At 39.8% G+C, this 20,456-nt stretch overlaps 1 protein-coding gene across 1 annotated transcript in view; it reads left to right on the forward strand.

Annotated features, from left to right (window-relative positions):
* Positions 1-20,456, forward strand: part of ptprn2 (protein tyrosine phosphatase receptor type N2) — a 176,059-nt gene that overhangs the window by 917 nt on the left and 154,686 nt on the right. The window lies entirely within an intron of this gene.

The raw sequence follows: 20,456 nt of genomic DNA on the forward strand, positions 1-20,456 counted from the left end.
TCCTCAGGAAAAGGGCATCTTTCATACAGCCCTGCTTCATTTTCAGACTTGGCCCGGTTGTATTTTCATTACCCTTGATTTGTTCTTGCCTCAGACACTACTGCTATAATTTGAAAAAGTATGGCACATGTCCAAAGTATGACATATTAGAGAAGCCATTGTGATAATTGTGTCCTTTGGTAAAAGATGGAAAGAGATTAGAGAATCTCATTTTTACTGCTTTAGGTTTGAGTGTGTCTCTCCTTACTTACAAGCTCCAATTTGCACCTCTAGTCACACTTACTGGCCTGGGATCAGCAGTCAGAACACATGACAGTATAAACTTTATAATGAGCAAGAGGCAAATATAGGTCTCAAGCTGGCATTCCTGCTCTGTGATGATTCATACAGGCTCCGAGCTGCATCATATTCTTTATATTTAGAAGCAGAGGGTGTCTGTCTTTTTTTTAATGGGTTATATTCATGCACCCGCTGTACAGTTTAATTTTTGTCTTCATATAATCTTGTTGGCTATTAGATCAGCATACACAGTATAGAAAGGACATTAATTGTTATTTGACAGGTGAGTTTTTTCTACCTGCAAGTTGTCTAATTTATGCTTACAATACTTGTGAATGAGTCGGTGTTTATTCCCTGAGTGCATTTCTCTCATTGAATTCTCAGCATGTTTTTCTGGGTGTGTGGAAAAGGTCTCCATTGTCAGAGTGTGGCAGGGATTTAGAGGTTCTTATTGTTTTTAATGAGTCCCTCTGTGGATTACGCTGTGTCATTGGAAAGCTCAGGATCAAGGTGTCCTGGTGTAATTGTATATAGTGTCTATCTACTTATAATAAAACCAGTGCGCATATATATGCATGGTTGTGTTTGTGTGGAGGAGAGACAGCGAGAGCGTGCTGTGCGTGGGTGTTTATGTCCTGTCTGTCTGAGAGCACATGAAAGCCAGACGGGGAGAAATAAGTCTGCAGCTGCACGCTCTGATTATGAAATTAAGTGCTGTAAAATTTAATCAGTGGTGTGAATTTGGCTCTGTGCATAGCACTAAAAACCTCCAAACTTTTCAAATTCATAGTGCCGGAAAAATAGTGTCGCCTCTTTAGCATTTTTAAAGTACTTTAATGCACTGCAACAGTCGCCTGACCCTACCAAGAGTTCACAGAATTTGACTTTTTAATACACAAGCTCTTGTGCAATGTAAATCGGTGGTATTCATGCAGACAGACAGCAAAAATAAGATATTTGAATACATGAGGTATGCATGTCTTAGAGGCAGTTCAAGCTCTGCTATTCTGCCCTAGAAAACCAAAATGCTGTAACTAGGTCACATTGATTTAAGACTTGAATCAGACTTTTTGGCATCAGTTTTACCAAATTACAAAAAATGATGCAGTGGAAATGTGTCATTTTTGTCAGAACAGCATCTTGAATTAGTACAGAGAGACAGACAACTAGAAAGCTTACTCTAAAGGAGCTGAGATCACTGGGGAGATGTATCAAGTGTAAGCTAGCAGGGGAGGTAGCCATAGCTAGCCTTTGCTAAAATGAGCTAGGCTAGCTAAATTAAACTTATTCATTGCTCTTCTGCCCTATCCACCTTATTCCTGAGGGTGCTACTGATAGACATGATATGATTATGGGTAAAACTTGAAATAGTGAAATAGCGGAGGTAGTTAGTCGCATTGACTGTGTATAGTTTGTCTCAGTGGCTGTGACGCTGAAGTTAGCATTGCACTGGTTCGCTTGTCAAAAGGCCTTTGGGATTTTTCCATTGGATTTTGAATTATTGTTGGAAATAAGCTCTGTAGCACTTAACACCACTTATTGAAGAATAAAGGAAAAAGCTAACGTTAGGCTATGAACAAACTACACCACGGTCGTATGACCTAACATCGTCAGCATAACAAGACTGTAAAGCCGTATTTGGCGTAGCTTGGCGTGATGACAATTTGTAGTCTCATTTAGCGACTTGTTAGCAACCGCCTTTTTAAGACACATAGAAGCTTCTAGGTCACTGTAAGTTGACAGCAACTAAGGGTTACAACCTAATACCATATTCCAAATAATGTGAGCAAAAACAGTGACATGTAATATGTGAAGTAATAAAAAGTTTATTACCATCAACTGAACATTTACATTTGCATACCCTGCTTCTGCATATGATGTTAACTCAGCAACTCAGGTTGCAAACTTTTCCCCAACTTTCTTAGCTGTTGTTACAACTTCAGGTGCGCGTTCTCGTGAATTCACCCAGTTGGGAACTCATTTTTCTGATATACATTTTGATGAACCAACATTTTGGTTATTCTGTTATTACACATAACTACTTAGATGAAAACCCAGCTAAACGTTTGCTAATGGAAACTAGATTTGTAAGAGTAACTACCATTTCAGCGTTTCACTTAATTGCAGCAGCCCTTGGTGTCAGATAACAAGGTACAGAAGCACATTTTAGCAATGCAGTAGTAACGCTGTACAGTGCGGGTAGAAACATCTTCCTGTTTGTTGGTACGTGATGGAAACTATCAGTGGTTACAGAAACAATCCCTTTTTGTTCTGGCTGCAAATTTAACACACTGTTGTTGAATAAACACATTTACAATATTTTAGAAAAAGTTAATTTAATGTTAATGAAGTATCTGTTAAAAGAAAATCAATATTTGCTAAATTTAAGGTGAAATAATATCAAAAAGAACCACCGTTAGCGGTTAACCATCATGATTAGCCACTGAGACTAACTATAGGCAGTGAATGCGACAAACATCTTCCACTATCTCACCAGAACTTGTACCTATAGTACAATAGTGCCTTTCTTCACAAACTGATTTCAAATTAAGTATTAATAGTACATGGACAGGCAGACACTTAGCAAAACAGAAATACATGTTAATCCCTCTTAAAATCACTAATTTGAATGTATTAAATTGTAGATTAATTTATCATTCATTGCAATACAGTGTAAATATTCAATATACTTTAGATAGTAGACAGACACTACCACAAAAGATACAGTTCACATCTATAACTATGCATTGTAATAATCAAAATAAATTTATTGTTTGTTTTTTTTAAATAGTTAAAAAGCGCAACAAACATGAACACATTCATTTCATTGTTTGATACTGTGTTTTTCACTGAAAATTGTCCAAAGGCAGATTGTAGTATCTGCATTTTTGGTCTTAGGCAGGTTCTATGGGACTTATGTAGGTCTAATCAAACAGGCATAAATAATGTTGGAAATTAACGTTTTGTCCACCTGCCACTGTGTCTGGTGGATTCCAAAATCTACCAGACATTCAATAGAGTGCCATTGTTTTATTGGCTGGTGAGTGAAGCAAATCTAGCAGCCACTTGCATATTTTACCAGCATTTGGCTGGTGACTGGTGCTAATTTCCAGCCCTGGGCACAAAATGAACAACTTTTCTATCTGTTGCTACCAGCCTGAAATTTCACCGTAGTTCTCTGCCTTCATAGAGCAGTTTAGTAGGCTGTAAGTCACAACTGCCTCACATATTTTAGATTCACTCTAGCCCTCACAGGATGATATAAACAGCAGTAAAATGCAAAGACATGCTGTTTAGTCACCTTGATCTGATCATAACGTCCGTGCCGTCTCCTCCTGGATGACGCTCTTGTCTTCTGACAAACAGTCGAGGTCATGGATAGGTTAGCATGTTGTACTTTTCTGGTTCTTTCCTGCGGGAGTGACTCAACAACCAGCCTGGAGTCCAGTGCCTTGAAGCGCGGCACAATTCAAAAGCATGCTTGAGAGTCAGCCAAAGGGTGGCATTGTGCAGGAAGGTTAATGCACTGTTTACACTAAGTTAGGAAGAATATAATTTGAATAATGAATTCATTGACTACTGAAGAGCGCCCTGCCAATAGAAAATTTGCAGAAATAGATTTTGTTGCGCATTAACACTCTAGTGCCTTGCAATCAGTGTTGCTATCAGGCCTGTTGTTAAAATTCTGTTCAGCATCTCTTACTGTTTGCAGAGGTTTGGCACTGTCCTGAATCCCAATAACAACCACTGAAAATCCCATAGTTTGTTAATGAGACAGGCAGCCGTTCCCCAACTGCAAGGTCATGTTTTGTTAGCAAGATAAATACTTTCAGCAAGTTTGTTGAACAGACAGGGAGGCAACTGGAATGGAGAAATATCAATCTGATAACAAGACACAAGTTATGAATAGCATTTGGGGTTTAATTAAATGAAAATATCAATCCAACACCCATCAGGATGGTAGCTGTAGTCCAATAATGCATTCACAAATCTCACAGGAACATGGAGATCAGACTCAGTTAAACAAGTGAGACTGCATGAAAATTAAAAAAACATTTCATCACACCATATTGATTGTGCTGATTACCAAGGCCTTCTGCAGCATTTGCAACTTGAAGGATTCGGTCTCAGCTCAGCCACACTGGCTTCATAGAAATGACTCAAATTAGTGGAGTGTTACAGGACATATTGATGGAGAGAGATATATGACAGGGCTGGTTATGTGCAATATGCACATGGAGACATTGTCCTTTAAGGCTATGCTGCTGAGCCTTTTCATTACAGCTGGCTATCAGCAGCCATCGCCTAATATACCCAGACAAGTTAGATTTGATTCATAGGCTGCTGAGCTCTATCTATTTTGCCACAGGGCTCTGTCATCCCATAGATATCAGGACTGAGTGGTAATATCAAATATCTTATAGTGGTTATAAATCATCTGAGAGGATTGAAATGTGCTCTGACATGTGGACAGATATTTTACAACAGTATGGATTATGAACATGGTATATATTTGAGTAAGGTTAGACATCTTGCTTCACTTGGAAGAGCTTCGTTTTCATCCTATATGTTGCGGGTTTTGTGCTGTCCTTATGATTTCCTGAGTTGCTAGGGCACTCCCTGTCTGTCCTAGGGGACCAGTTATTTTCACGGGGTTCATCCTGGGATCTAGCCCATTATAGTTCACGTGAGACGACATCCCACCAACCATTTTAAAACAGTTGAGTTTTTTACTAAAAGTGCAAAAAAAAAAAAAAAAATTAATTAATTAATGTGAAAGAAGAGAAATTTAAGAGGGAACCACTACTGCGTTTCAAATTCAGTTTAGAAATAAGCTGTCTGTAAAGACAAATCATGAAATCTCACATTTCGTGTTTTGATCTGTAGCAGAATAGAAATGGAAACAATGTCTACAGCCATTGCTGGAGGCTCTGTGGGGCTGTATTCACTCACAACATTGCTTTGAGCTAAATGCTAACTTTAGCATAGTAGCATGCTCACAGTGACAGTATTTAAATGCCGGTCCTCTGTGTTAGCTAAGGCTGTACGATACGAAAAAAATATGCGATAAAGTTACTGAATATCGTGATAATGATAATATTTGTGATATTAAAGTGTGCTCGGTTCTGTCTGCTGCTTTTAGTATACTGCTAAAATACAACAAATTGCTTGTTGGATTTTTAAAAAATGTAAGGAAATTATTTCCAACACTGGAGTTGGAATGATAAATCGATTAGTTGTCGACTATTAAAGCAATCATTAATCATTCATTTTGCTAATCGATATATTGGTTTGAGTATTTTAAAAAAGATTCCAGCTTTTTAAATGTGATATATTTTCTGGTTTCTTTGCTCATCTATGACAGTAAACTGAATATCCTGTGGACAAAACAAGACATTTGAGGACGTCATCTTTGGCTTTTGGAAACACTGATTGATTGCTTTTTTCTTTTCCATTTTCTGACATTTTAAAGACTAAACAACTAATCCATTAAAACCCATTAATCAAGAAAATAACTAAGAGATTATAGATTGTTGCAGCCCAAATTCCTTTTATTGAACTAACAGAAAACAGAAAAGACACCAATAAAAATAAGACTGATAGTTACATTTTAAAGTAACCTACAGTTTTCCACCGACTCTCTTTCAGCCAACTAAAAAAAAAAATCAAGATTGTTTACCATGCCAAACATTTGCCAATTAGCACTAAACACAAAGCACAGCTTAGGTATATGGGAATGGTATTATAGTTTTGTGGGTATTTGTTCACAAACCAAATTAAAATTTTGACTTGATGGTGCTAGAGGAAATGTCCAAAGATCATCAAAGAGGGAATGTCCAAAGGCTCATTGTGAGGGGGCATGAATGTGTGTTCTGAATTTCCTGCTAGTCCATTAAAGTGTTGCTGGGACATTTTATTAAAACCACAAATATCAACTTCATGATGGCGAATACTAAAGTCTGTAGGATTCATCCTCTGGAGGCTACAAATGTCTGTCAGAATTTAATGGCAATCCATCCAACAGCTGTTGAGATATTTCAGTCTAGAATATGATGGCTGACAGGAGTATAGGCGCTTCAAGGTCCCAAAACATTTCCAATAGGAGAAACATACTGCAGTGTCAGAAATGACACCAATTCAAAAACACATGCAAAAATCCAAGTCTTGGTAACAACGGAAACATGCTGCAAGTGTGCTAAAAGCTTAGCTGCTAACCAGGGCTGTAGTGCTGCCGTAGCACACCAACAACGCTCCTCCACTTAGTGATATTTGCAGTTTGCTTAATCTGGTTGAAATTCATGTACATGTTTTAAGTGCTTGAAGATCCAATCATCACTAAAGCGTATGTCGTGCAAGAGAGACAATGAAAACAAAAGGTATAGTCAAAGTTGTCATAATGACATTTAAGGCGTGTTGACTGAACCAAGACGTCAGCTTTGCATTGAGTAACATGCAAGGAAACGTTCCACATTAAAAGCTGCTAGTAGCTGCCTGCAGTAACATTGTAACAGCAAAGTGAATTGTAATATTTTTCTCAGTCTATAGCCGTTAACTGTTTACTAGTAAAGTGGTTACATAAAACGAGCCATAACTTAACCGTGCACACGCATCATAAATGTGCTCCAGCACACAAAAACCACTACACCCCTGATGCTAACAATAGCTACGTAAATCTGTTTATCTTTTATAATATTATAAAAGACCACAGCCAAATGTGAAAAGGATTTCCAGTACATACATTTTTATGTCACCTCTTTACTCTACTTTTCTTAATTGTTAAAAACAAACACACCCTCTCATCTGGTCTCTCAAGTAGCAACCTCTGGTGCTGAAAAATGAAGCCAACGTAGAAGTGCCAAAAACTGCAGTTCTTTGAACGGCCACTTGAGGCTGGCTCCGGAGGCCTGTCAATCCCCATACACACCTACGCTAAATGCCCAACTTAACAGCCGGAACATAAATATAGCCTGGTACAAAAAATGGTTTTGATTTCTATAGCGATTGCCCCCTTCACGACAGCTGTACGGGGGCTGATGTTTTATTTAACTCACCCATTTACATTAGAGTTACGCATATTTAATGACAGGCCGCTCTGAGTGACAGGCTGTCTGCAGATAGTGTCCTCAGCATCACAGTCAGATCCACCCCTCGCTCCTCCACAGCACCAGCTTCGTGTCCAAATATGATCACTTCTGGCTCCAAAATAACAAGATGGCAATGGCCGAAATGCCAAATCTGAGGCTGCAAAACTGGAGTCCGCAAACCAATGGGTGACATCATGTTAGCTATGTCCATTATTTTTGCAGTCTATGGTCTCTCTCGTGGGTGAAATATCAAGCTGTTCCACTCAGCGCCTCCCATAGAGGCTGAAAGTTTTTTTTGACTTTGCATCATTTCTGTATTTGCAGAGTTTTTGCCGTTAATCTATTTTTTATGGCTTTCTTTTGCATGTTGTTTATTTGCAGCATGTTTCTGTTGTTGTATTTGTTTTGGATTTTTGTACGCATTTTTGAATTGGCATTGTTTCCGAAGCACGTTTCTCCAAATGGAAGTGGAGCTCTACTGCCCTTGTCAGCCACCATACTGGACCCTATCAGACCAAAACTGCCATCCATTGAGCTCTAGCCTGTCCAAAACCCTTTAAATAAACTGTCTAACTTCATAACATGTCCATTCAGACCTCATATCAATAAGCTTTAATACCAACACAAGCAACACATTCTCACATTTGCTCATGCCGTATGTTTGATTTTAAAAGCTGAGACATTTCTGAATAATGAAAACTCTCACATCTAACACTCTGCTTGAATGCCCTCTGATACCAAATCCTAATTAAAGTAAAACTGATCCAAGGATAATGGGACTGCCAGAATGAATAAAACCCTGCCGTAGTGTCTCTCATAGTCTCTGTAAAGGTCGCAGAGCATTTTTCTCATCTCTCAGGATGTCTGAGTCATCTCGACTGGACTGATAAAGGGTCAGCAACCGTCGGCCTTTAGTTCAGACTTTATTGACACTTTGGATGTGGGGCTTTTCTAGAATTCAACATAGGCTTTGACTCATCCACTAAATGGCAAACTATTTATTGGATGAGATTTTTATTGTGGAGTACAGCTCTTCATTGTGCACATGGCTGCGCAGGGCGGTTAAATGAGCATTTGGTGCGCTGTTTGCAAAGCCTGTTTTTCTAAATTAATAATCTCAACAGCTGCAGCATTCAATGTGAGTGTAATTGGTCTTAACATCAAGATTTTCTGCCATCATCTGTTGTTGAATGCAATATGCCTATTGATTCCAACTAATAAACAGCACACAGTGTTATGAACGACCTCCTCTCAGCTGCAGTGAACCATCATACAGCTGCTGCAGCCTTGTTTTGAGAACTGTGGACTGATAAGCTATTCATGAAGTGTTGCTGTGTTTCAGAATGCATGGGGAATATAAGATTGTTTGGTTAATTTTCAGAGTTGGAGCCTTTTAAGTATAAGCACTGAATTCCTGACACAAAGCAGGCTGTATATTCCTGGCTTGGGATGCTGCCACGGCTGGTGTGATAACAGACGAAGTGCAATGTTTCTTTGTGACTCAACAGATGCTCGGAGGAGTGTGTTGGCTTTGAGCGGTTATTGAGACGAGGCAGTGGGAGCAAAGCGGCTGGCTGCGCTTCTGTGTCTTTCCCGACAAATGTCAGCAGCTCTTGAGAGGAAGGAAGTCGGAACTGTGTCAAATAGGCGTGTCGAGGCAATCCATCTCGTTACTCTCTTTCTTGCTCCGGTTCAAGGTGAACCCAGAAGATATTCTGGGTCAAGGAGGAAGAGTGCCACCAGAGGAAGTTCATAAGGACTGCTCTTTCTTTTCATTCTTATCTAAATTAAATTACATTTCAGTAGACGCGTTTTACTCCTCAGAGGCTTGTCAGGTTTAAGAATGTGATGCATTAACACTACTATGTTGTTAAAACTGTTCGCCCACTTGCACATAACAGTGCATTGTCCTTTCTCACCTCGCCCCACACCTGAGCTCTACCGCCTTGTGACACAAAGTGTGAAAACAGCCTTGGGCATTAGAAGGAAGCTTCAACGGCTCTGTTAAGCCTTTTCACGACTTTCATTCGGTTCAAATTAAACGGCGTTGGTAAAAGGGTCAGTGTGAAGGTCACCTCTGTGTCGAAGAGCCAAGATTTATAATGAGGACAATAACAGAGTAATGAGGATTCTGAAGGCTGCGAGCTGAGCACAGGAATTAATCTATACTATCTCAGCTGTGATTAAAGCAGTAATGTGTCTGCTTCGTCTAAGGGTGATGCTGATTAATACTCCAGACCATTTCTCAGTGCAGCAGGGAAACAGAATGACTGTTAGGAGGAAGCCAGGCGAGGGAGAGATGCTACAGATCTAATGGGGGAGGTTATTTTCCTGTTTTTGTGACTAATTGATATGACTACTGTAGTCTGCCGAGTACATTAGTGACATTGTCCCTGCAAATTTTTGGCCCAGATCCACTAAAAAGACTCCATACCCAGCTCTGATTAAACAAGCTGTTTGTACCATTATTCATTATTTATATATTTTTATCCTACCCCGTCCCAATTTTTCCCCCTGTTGTGGCATTACATTGTAGGGCAGCTCAGAGTGGCTTGTGCATATGGTGCATTAATCACATCAAAACTTTGGCTAAATATTGAGGAGTACCAGCTTCATGTCTTAACAAACCTTAAAGCTGCTTTAATCAATATTTTTATATCAGCAATGGATCAAATGACTGTGTAATGTCAACAGGGTTCTTCCCTACCGAGGATTATCACCAAACTCTGCAGTACATGCTCAGCTCTGTGGAGCTTTAAAGCAACTTTCAGTTAATTGCTTTTGTTTTATGGCCTACAACTTTACTGTTTTGATTTCAGTCTTGTCACTCTCAGACAACAGGATAACAACAATAAGATAAGACATAAGATATTATGTAGATATCAGGCCTCATTCACAAACAGTGGGTACACAAAAATCGGTGCTTCAACCATGGGCACAAATGTTTTATGCACATAGCTGGGATTCATCAATATTTTCATACCTGAATTTGTTTGGAATTTTAAGTGCTATATCGTAGGCAACTGTACTTGCTTGAGTTTCAATTTTTTTTTCATTCAAGTACCTCCCCCTTACTTCTTTCTCCATGTTTTCAGTTTTATTGCTGCTACATTTCAACCATGAATCCATGATCCTGATTTTTGTCTGTCATTCAGAACAGAAAATGGTGGGGCGTCCCATGTGCAAGGCTGTTGCCGCAGCGGCCTGGGTTCGAATCCAGCCTGTGGCCCTTTGCTGCATGTCATCCTCCCTTCTCTCTCTCCCCCTTTCACACTTGCCTGTCCTATCCATTAAAGGCAAAATGCCCAAAAAATATCTTTAGGGGAAAAAAAAAAGAATAGAAACTGGCTTCCCCTTCACCAATTTTATTTCCTAGGATGGCGAAGGCATGACCCAACCTACTCTCCCTTGGGCTGACTAGCACTCGTTGCCTTCATTGGTTGGGTTGGACAGTTTTAGGCATGAGGGGTTAGAGTTACGGTTAGGGTAATAATTATAGGGTATGCCCATTAGAAGCATAGAAGGAAGGGACATGCCTTTGCGATTCCTTGGAAAACAAATCTGGCCCCCAGTCACAGTGAATAAACAAGAACGTGACTGTGTTTTGTTGCAGCAGTTGACAGTTTATGGCAGATTGCATTAAAAATAGGAAATGTACATTTTTAGCATAATTATTTTAGAAATTTTCCATGACTGATATATATATATATATATATATATATATATATATATATATATATATATATATATATATATATATATATATATATATAAAGATTCGTGTATCCCCTGCAGTAGTTCAAAGTACCTCTAGGGGTACTTGTGCCATCATTTGAGAAACACTGCTGTACTATATTTAGTCTAATGCAGATAATCGACTTAGCACTGGGTGATTATAATATTTCAGAGGAACAGTTTCAGGTGAGACAGGAATGGGTTTAATACTAAAAATGGTGCCAGCCTGTGTTAGGACAGAGATTTAATCAGCTGAAGGGAAGGTCCTCAGACATACAATTGTGGATGACATCATCATAATCTAAGCCAGCACACACCGATGTTTGATTGTATTAAAAATCTGTACTTAATGAAAACAGTTCCGTCAGTGAAAGAGACAAAGCTGGTGGGTTTGTGTGATTTGAAGAGGTCTGTGGATTCTCCTTAAGCCACAAAAGTTGCCTTTCCCTTCGTGATGAGAAGTGGTCTGAGTGGGTTGAAGTGTGGATTCAGTTTCATGCTTCAGAGGGTATTCAAATTGCCCTTGATATGTATTAACAAAACCAAAGGTGCTTCACTCCACAGGTGATGCAGCTGAGCAGTTTCATTGGGAGCTATAAAATTACCAAACAGGCATAAGAATGAGTGGAGCACAGCTGCATTTGAATGTCTCCTTTTCATCTGTAGTGAAAGTAGTATCGAAACACGGCTGTGCTGTGATGACCTGCACTTAAAATGAGGTTCAACTGGCACTGAAAAGAGTTAAACCTTTTACTTCATCTGGAGGACCAGAGATTTCCCTGGGGGCCAGGTTGTGTTGGTTCACTTTGAGCACCTCAGAAGGAGGACGCATCGCTGCTTGACTTGCTCTGGTTCGGCACTTCAACGCCCAATCACACCTCAGAAGAGGGGAGACAATCAAATGTCTGAATCATTCAATGCGGGTCAGAGAAAAGGTCAGGCCGGCCTATTTCTGGGTCCTCTCTTGCCGCAGTGACGCTGCCATCTTTAATTCATGGCTGCTGTCTGGGCTGTCGCCTGGAGCTGGCAGCTGAATGACTGAGAATGACCTGCCTGCCTGGGAATTCTGAGACAAATTCTCTGGAAAGTCGGTGAGGAATGTGTTTGGTTACACTCCTGGATGTCAGGTAGTTTCATGTCAGGTTGCCTCTTGTGTCACAGTGACCTCAAAGACTCTGCTTTCAGCTCCTACTAATCATTGATGTTTTTAAAATAACTTTTAGATTTATTCTCTGAAGCATTTCATTTCCCTTCAAGGAAAAGTTTGACATTTTGAGAATACTCTTCCTTGCCAAGAGTCAGAGAAGAACATGTATGTATGCTAAATATGAAGCTGCAGCCAGCAGCCAGCGCTGCCAAGCCATTGTTCTGACAGCCTGAAATTTCGAAGCCCCATTAGTCAAAAACATGTCCCATTGGACCGAATGCCAATTTGTCTGACAGCATGTTATCCCAAAACAAACACCCATTGCTCCAAAGTCCCTAACTCCGAAAATACACACTCCCTGGAGTTGGTTTTAGTTTTTCAGTGGCATTTTAGCCACTGATCCTGGGTGTTTTTACCAACCATTTGCAGAGTCTCCCAGCAGTGTCTGATCCACCAAACCCCGGGGTTTTTCGCTTACCTGTCCCTGCATTTACAGCGGGTTTTGTGCTATCAAACATGGGTGTTTATAACCAAAACATGATCTTTCCTAACTATGACCAAGTGGTTTTTGTGCCTAAGCCTGGCGTTGTTGAGAAACATGATGTTTCAATGTATCCGCTAGACCAGTGGTTCCTAACTGGTCGAGCCACGGGGTGCATAATTCTCCTTAGTCATTATTTCAAGGTCCACACAGTTTATATTCAGTATTATACTTGTGTTTGGCCATGTTGTCTAGCTAGTTTGCTGTCTCTGTCAAGTAGCTGTCCATTAGTAACTCACCCTACAGCAGGAAACATCACTTCAAAATAAAAGTTCTGTGCCAGAAATTTACTGTACAAAAAAATAAAGTGTATTTTTTACAAACCTGACGTGTGTGCGAATCACTTGTGGTCCATTCAGAATGGACCTACACCCACTTTTGGACTCCGACCCACCAGTTGGGAACCACTGTGATAGACCATAAAGTATAAATGTAACGTATTGGAAGATAACAGAATGCAAACATTTTATCTGGCGATTGGGTTGTCCAAGTGAAGGAAGTGTGTATTTTTGGAGAAACGGGACTACAGGGCAGTGGTTGTTTGGTTTGGGATAATGGCTGTTGGAGAAATGGCCATATAGTCCAGTGGGACGTTTTTTGGACTAGCTGGGCTTCAGAATTTCAGGTCATTGGAACTATGAGCAGTCCACCAGTCAGCTAGCTTAGCTAAGCACATGGACTGAAACAGCTAGCCTGTCCAAAGGTAACAAAATCCACCTCCCGGCAACTCTAAAGCTCACTAATTAACATGTTATGTCTCATTTGTTTAATCTAATAGTGGCAGTAAGTCACACAGGTGCAAACTTCAAACAAGTCTCAAGTTCTAACCTTCAAGTCTTAATCAAGTCCCAAGCTACTATACTGAGACTCAAACAAGTCAAGTTGAGTCCTTGCTACAAGTTAAGCAAGTCAGAAGTGAAGTCATCAGAATTTCCAATGATCTGGTCGAACGTTGGCTAGAAATCTAACGTTTAACCAGCCAATAAGCTAATTAGTCACCTAAAGCGATACATTCATGTACCTTTCTTTGTTGGTTTTATGGTGACGGATGAGGTTGGATGTTGTGGTGGTCGTGTTACTGATTTTTGAGCAGTAGATCTTGCCCACCACAGTTCTCTTCTTTCTACTGTCACTGACAACATAATACAGGGGTACTCAATTACAAATTCAGATGGGCTGGATTTTAAAACCAGGAAATGTAGATGGGAAAGACATTTTCAGCAGCCTATTCAAAACCTTTCTTTTAGATTTTATTAATGACAGATATTAACAAATGCAATTAAATTTGGTTAAAAAAAAGGGTTAATTGTTTCAGTTTTGAAATAAAAGATGACAGTCACATATTTCACCCAGGCACATCACGAAGTGCAGAAAAGAGCTATCAATACACACAACCATAAAAAGTGGCAATAACAGCAACCAATAACACACACTATCTCTTTCTACCCGTGTCTCCCTCTACCAACTCTCTCCCACACACACACACTCACTTCACCTTATGACTTTTTCCTTTAAGGTCAAGGAAAACTTTAAGGGAAAGACATAGGACGCATGCCCAGATGTTTTGAAAAGCTACTATGAATGTGTCACATGGAAGAACACTAATTTGAGAAAAATATAATTTAGGATGTCACTATACTGATTTGAGAAGCGAGATGGTTCACTCATTAGGTACTTCTAGGTGCTATATGTTCTTTAAATATTTTTGTGTAGATTCATGTATGCTGAGCCAGTCTGAGGTTGCCTCTGCCTCTGGCCTGTGGGCCGCCAGTGGAATAGGCCTGACATAATCATTGAATCCAAATCACGTTATGATTACCAAGACAAATTGAGTCTTATATCAATGTTAGTCAAGCAAGTCTCAAGTCCTCAATTTTGTGACTTTAGTCAAGTCATGTGACTCAAGTCACCTCTTTAATCCAATCTAAAGCTGAAGTGTAAAAGTAACAAATTACAGTCTTACAGAGGGTTATGAGCTGGACTATTTCCCATTTCTTTATTAGCTTTGGAGGATTTTGTTACCTTTGGACAGAGCCAGGCTAGCTGTTTCCCCCTGCTTCCAGTCTATGTGCTAAGCTAAGCTAACTAGCTGCTGGCTGTAGCTTCATATTCAGCATACAGACAAGAGAGTAGTATTGATCTTCTCGTCTGCCTCCCAGCATGAAATTTTTGTGGTGTGAAAATGAATTGTTAAAAAAAAATCTTTATGAATGTCGGTGCACAGAATGTCACATTATTATTCAAAGTGCTGTTATAACAAAGTCTTGTCATGTTTGGATGAGTAGCGTATGAGGATTGTATATAAATGTTGAGCTGCCATGGCTGCATTGCTGACATGTGACATGCAGCTCTTGACAAGAACAGACCTTTCGGAGCAGAGAAAAGCTTGGAGCCATCTTTAATTTTAGCAGGAGAGCGCCTTAATGACACAAGCTGTTTAAATCTGCGGACATGGTGTCAAGCTGATGCTAATTTGCTTGCAGGTGATGTTCTTCTCTGCTGTCCCTGCTCCAGCCACGCTCCCTTTTTCAATTCACTTTCACTTTTATTGCCGTTGTCACCCACTGCACTGTTCTGAAATGGCTTTTTTGGCTGACAGTACAGGTGTGTGTGAGTGTGTGTGTGAGTAAAAATGAGTCAGGTGTCCTTGGTCGCAGCTTATAATTATAATAAAAGATATGTCGGTGGCCCCAGAGAGTGAATGAAATATGTCCTAAACTGCAGCAGGCTCTGGGAGTGGCTGTCCTCGCTGCCAGACTCCCAGCATCCTCCTTGGCCCCTCAGACATCACAGATGGTATCCCGGCACCGGCCAACCACCTGTGAGGGAGAAGTGAGCGATAAAGTCTCTGACTTCTTGTTCAGCCTTGGGTTAAGCCTCATCGGGACATACTTAATGTTCCAGGCAAGGTCGGCCAATCATGGCCAAATGTTCGAATCAGTCTCAAGCAGCTCCTCCAGAGCGAAACCTGTTCTGAGATGTGTAATGGATGGCTTGATAATGTACAGGTGGAGATTATCTGAGATATTAATGTGGTTATATTATTTTGTAATGAGAAACTCTCCGTCATTCTAACATGATTGCTTTTCCTTAAATAACCTTAAATGAGCTTTTCCCTTTAAACACGCTCCTCTCTGATTTCACCGCCCCCAAGGGGAGACACCCATGTTCTTATGTCCCTGAAACGCTGTGTAGCTTAGATTTTAGGTGAAGGTGAATTGTTTTGTGTACATGTGAGTGTCTGTGTTAATCCTTGCTTACTTATACAGAAGATGAAACTTGCTGCCCTTAATGGCAGTTAGTGGTAATAAGGCAGGCAGGGGGCACCATGGGAAAGTGTCTCTGCTACACAGCTGTGGAGAGAGGCTCTTGAGAGGTTTAGGCCACATTCTGCATGCATTTCTGGAGGTGCTTTTATGCAAAACCTCTGTATCATTTTGCATTTAATTTGCAAAGACACACTGAGACAAAACACTGTAATATATGTAGTGTTTCACTTCTTTCTGCTACTTCTTATTTTGCAGTTTTCTGAGAGTTAACCATCTAACGACCAGTATATCATGTTAAAAACTGTGAACTGCCTTACTGCATCCATTGACCTCCTGGATTCTCCCTGCATACTGTAGTTGTAAATTAGGTCACACAGTGGCTATTTTGGGAGGGGAAGCTTCTGCACATTTACAGCAACGCTCACATCTACTGCAGCTGCTAATGATTATTTTCAATAATGATTAAACTGGCAGTTATTTGATGATTCATTGATTGTTTAAGGGACAGTTCACCCCGAAATCAAAAAGACATGTTCTTCCTCTTACCTGTAGTGCTATATATCAGTCTAGCTTGTTTTGGTGTGAGTTGCAGAGTGCTACTGCTACTGCTAGCTCACCTTGCACCATTGAGCTAACGTTACAGCTCAGCCAAAGAGGACACTGTTACATCTCACAATGGCATGAGTATCAGTCTCTTGTCCATGAGTAGATGCACGCTTCCTTCTGTGTGGTGATACGATTGGCAGGCATACTTCAGTAGGAGGAAGATAGTTCCTTCATGAAACTGCTCACAACAAGGTCTGTGGATTATCTTGAGTAACCAGGTCATGATTTCTGAGAAGAGACATTGCAGTTGAGTTTTTCAAATGAATTTCTTTTTTGGCGCAATGAGCACCACAAGCTGAGTGCCATCTAGTTCCATTTTATTCAAGAGAAGGCAGACATCTCTACAGCCAATATCTCCAACACTCTGCAACTCACATCAAAACAGTATAGACTGATAAATAGCACTACAGGTTAAAGGGGAAAATATGTATTTTTGATTTGGGGGTGAACTATCCCTTTAAGTCATTAATATGTCAGGAAATAGTGAAAAATGCCTTTTGCAATTTTCCAGAGCTCAAGGTGACACCTGAAAATTTATTGTTGTGTCCAGATGTTACTTTACAATGATATAAAACTCACAAAGCAGTAAATCCTCACATCTGAGAGCCTTAAACCAAATCATCATCATTTTACTCAATAAATAACCTAAACAATTAATAATTTATCAAGAGCTGCAACAGTTGGTCAATTTTGAATACGCACTACACATTAATTCATTGATAAGAGGTTTTGTGTAAAGATTTTACTAGTGTCTGCTTTTCAAATGTGAGTATGTGCAGTTTTTTTGTCCTCTGTGATTGTGAAATAAATAGATCGAGGTTTTGGTCTGTTGATCAGACAAAAAGGCCATCACGACACAATGGGACACAAGATGAAAAATAAAGATTGCACACTGAACAGTTTGAGTGTATGTTATTGTAGCACAAAAAGCTCACACTCAAGCCATCTCTGTCGATCCACCAAATCCCACTGAGGCTGTACTTACTCGACTCCACTAGTTTCCAATTGATGAGCTACTCTGATGGAGTTGACATGGCAACAGAGCGACAACACTCAATAGCAAGTGTAGCATTTTTCTTCTTTGTTTCCTTTTTTTTTTTTTATTAAAGGTCATTTTCTTTGTGAAATGACCATGTATGCCTAAAATTACACAAGACAGTGTGGCCATTCTTTTGTCAGTGTGCTTCATTAAGATATAACCTGGACAGCTTTTTTTTCCTTCCACAGTCACGATGAGTCGAGCATCCTTTTGTTTTGTTTTTTTGCCTGAGGTAATCAGCAGCATCCACTGTGATTGCATTTTAATTAAAAGGCGCCATTTTAATCATCTCTGGCATGGTGTTGGAGAAGGAGGATGTGGCGTTATCAATCCTATGTCCCTGCCTATCACACACACACACACACACACACACACACACACACTATGTCTGACTAACTATGCTTGGCTGGATGCTTCATTAAATGGAAGGTCGTAATTAATATTGAGAGCTGACAAGGCCTCCCAGAGAACCCAATGAATTAGCAGGGAAGTGATGAGGAGGTAAAGTTGAATGGACTGACACTAATTGCGGAATGGTGAGATGCATGGTCAAGAGGGATTGGGTGGCTTTCTCTAAGTGCTCTGTATAAGTTTATGTTTGTCGTCATCTTCAAGCTAACTCTAAGTTCTTTATAAAATATTGATCATTTGCTCTTTAAAATGTCAGAACATTGTGAAAAAAGCATTCATTTGAAGTCATGTTTCTGTCTACCTGAAATGAAAGTCCAGTAATAACTTTCTCTTAGCTCAATTTTGGTCGCCACCAACTCCTGAGGGAAATATCTGGCTCTTCAGCTGCTACTCAGCTCTACAATGTTCACTAGCTAGTGGTTAACTTTGTCTGTCTGTCCTGGCTTTTGCTTGTTTCCTGTTTTTATTTTCACTCCTCATGTGTCATGTCTTCCACCTCCTGTCTTTGTGTGTTTTCCCATCTTCGTGATTGTGTGCCCCGCCCTAATTTGTTGCAGCTGTTTCCCATTAGCCTAGCTGTCACCTGTCTCTCATTAACACCCTCATTTTCTTGTGTATGTGGTCTGCTAGACGGTTTGCGTTTGTTTCTTGTCCCTTGTTTTTTACCCAGTTTAGTTTCTGTGTATTTTCCTTTGTACTTTTTACTACCGCTACCCACTTGTTACGTGTGGTTGCCTGCCTTTGGGTGTCTGGTATTAGCTTACTTTAAATCTCGCTTTTTGTTTAATCCACCTGCCTACCATCCTGTATTTGGGTCCGGAGTACAGAGCAAAGGTCTTCATGGGTCCCACGTGACAGACCCAAACCCTATTGGAGCTAGAAAATTTTGTCTGAGATATGATTATGCCCAATAATATTTAAAAACATTTATACCCAACATGTTTTTGAGATATTGCAGGCCTGACCCAGTTTTCGGATCTGTTCTATGGACCCATCAAACCCAGTCATTAAATTGATTTTTTTTTAACTACTTTTTTACTACTGTTTACTACAGTCATTCTGCTGTTCTCTGCCACTAACCATGAATAGATAAGTTGTCATGTTTTAGCCTTTTTATATTTATCTTTTAGTAGAAATTGTAATGCCTTCAATGTCAATGTTTCCCCATAGTATTGAAAATGGTATTGAATATTGCTATTTGTTAAGGTATTGTTTTGAAGTTAGAAATTCCAGTATCGTGACAAACAAAGTTACGCACGCAATGCTTATGTGCTTCTCTCGTGATCAGTGCTAATCACACATAATGATTAACAGACCTGGGACCTGCTGTAATAGAACTGGACTTGGACCTGACTGACAATGATAAAACATAGACATACCAGGTTGGATTTTGGGTTCCAGCGTCTGTGGAGATGTGTTTGTCAGAGCTTTTTCACTGAAAACAGCTGCCTGCATCTGGAAATGGCTTTGGTGCGAGCAGCGAGAGTGAACGAAACGGTAAATGTGGTGTAAAACCAAAACAAATGCGCTGTGAAGTACTGCAGAAAAACAGCTGATAATTCTCTGTTTCACTACAAGCGTTCCTTTTTATATTATACATAGTCATTTCATTCATTGTTGATAGAAAAATATTGATTAGAGCAGCTTTAAAATATTGTAAGGCAACTGAAATGTGTGCTATAAAGTTTTATTATTGGTTCCTATTTTGTTTTATGTTGTGCCCGATAGCATTATGTGTAGTATCTACTGAAAGGAGCATCATTATGGATCTGGAACAAAATATTAAAGTCCATGTGCATTTTTCAGCCAGCAGCAGCATTTGAGAGTTATGGACGCTGTAGCTTAATCTGTCCATGAAAATGAGGGATTTATGGGGTAGAGAATTACAGTAAAGTGCAAGTTGTTAGAAAAACCATTTATGGTCTTGGTTTTCGATCAGTAAGTTGTTTCTCTTCAGCAGTTCAGGACATTCTGCCTTTTTCGTTTAGTTCTCGAGAGCTGCACGACCTTACAGCTCTGTTATGATGCGTCACTCTACATCATTAAATAGCCATTTTACTGACATATTGAAGCCATTACCTCCAAAAGATGTAATTTCATGAAATGTTCCCTCGACTTCCAAACAAAATGGCTACGCATTGTGTCTGTATAATCGAGTTATCACACAGACTAGACTTTAATAATTATAACAGAATAATGATCCTAATGATGGATCTGTGCAGAGGAAACTTGAACAAACTTGGAACAAGTGATGCCTGAAAAGTTCCTGTCTCATCTGCACCTGTCCTGATTATCTTTCCTTTCTGTGTGAATTGATTAACGGACTTCTCACACCTATCGCTTC

This window comes from Epinephelus lanceolatus, chromosome 20, assembly GCF_041903045.1.
Source record: "Epinephelus lanceolatus isolate andai-2023 chromosome 20, ASM4190304v1, whole genome shotgun sequence".
Lineage (NCBI taxonomy): Eukaryota > Metazoa > Chordata > Actinopteri > Perciformes > Serranidae > Epinephelus > Epinephelus lanceolatus.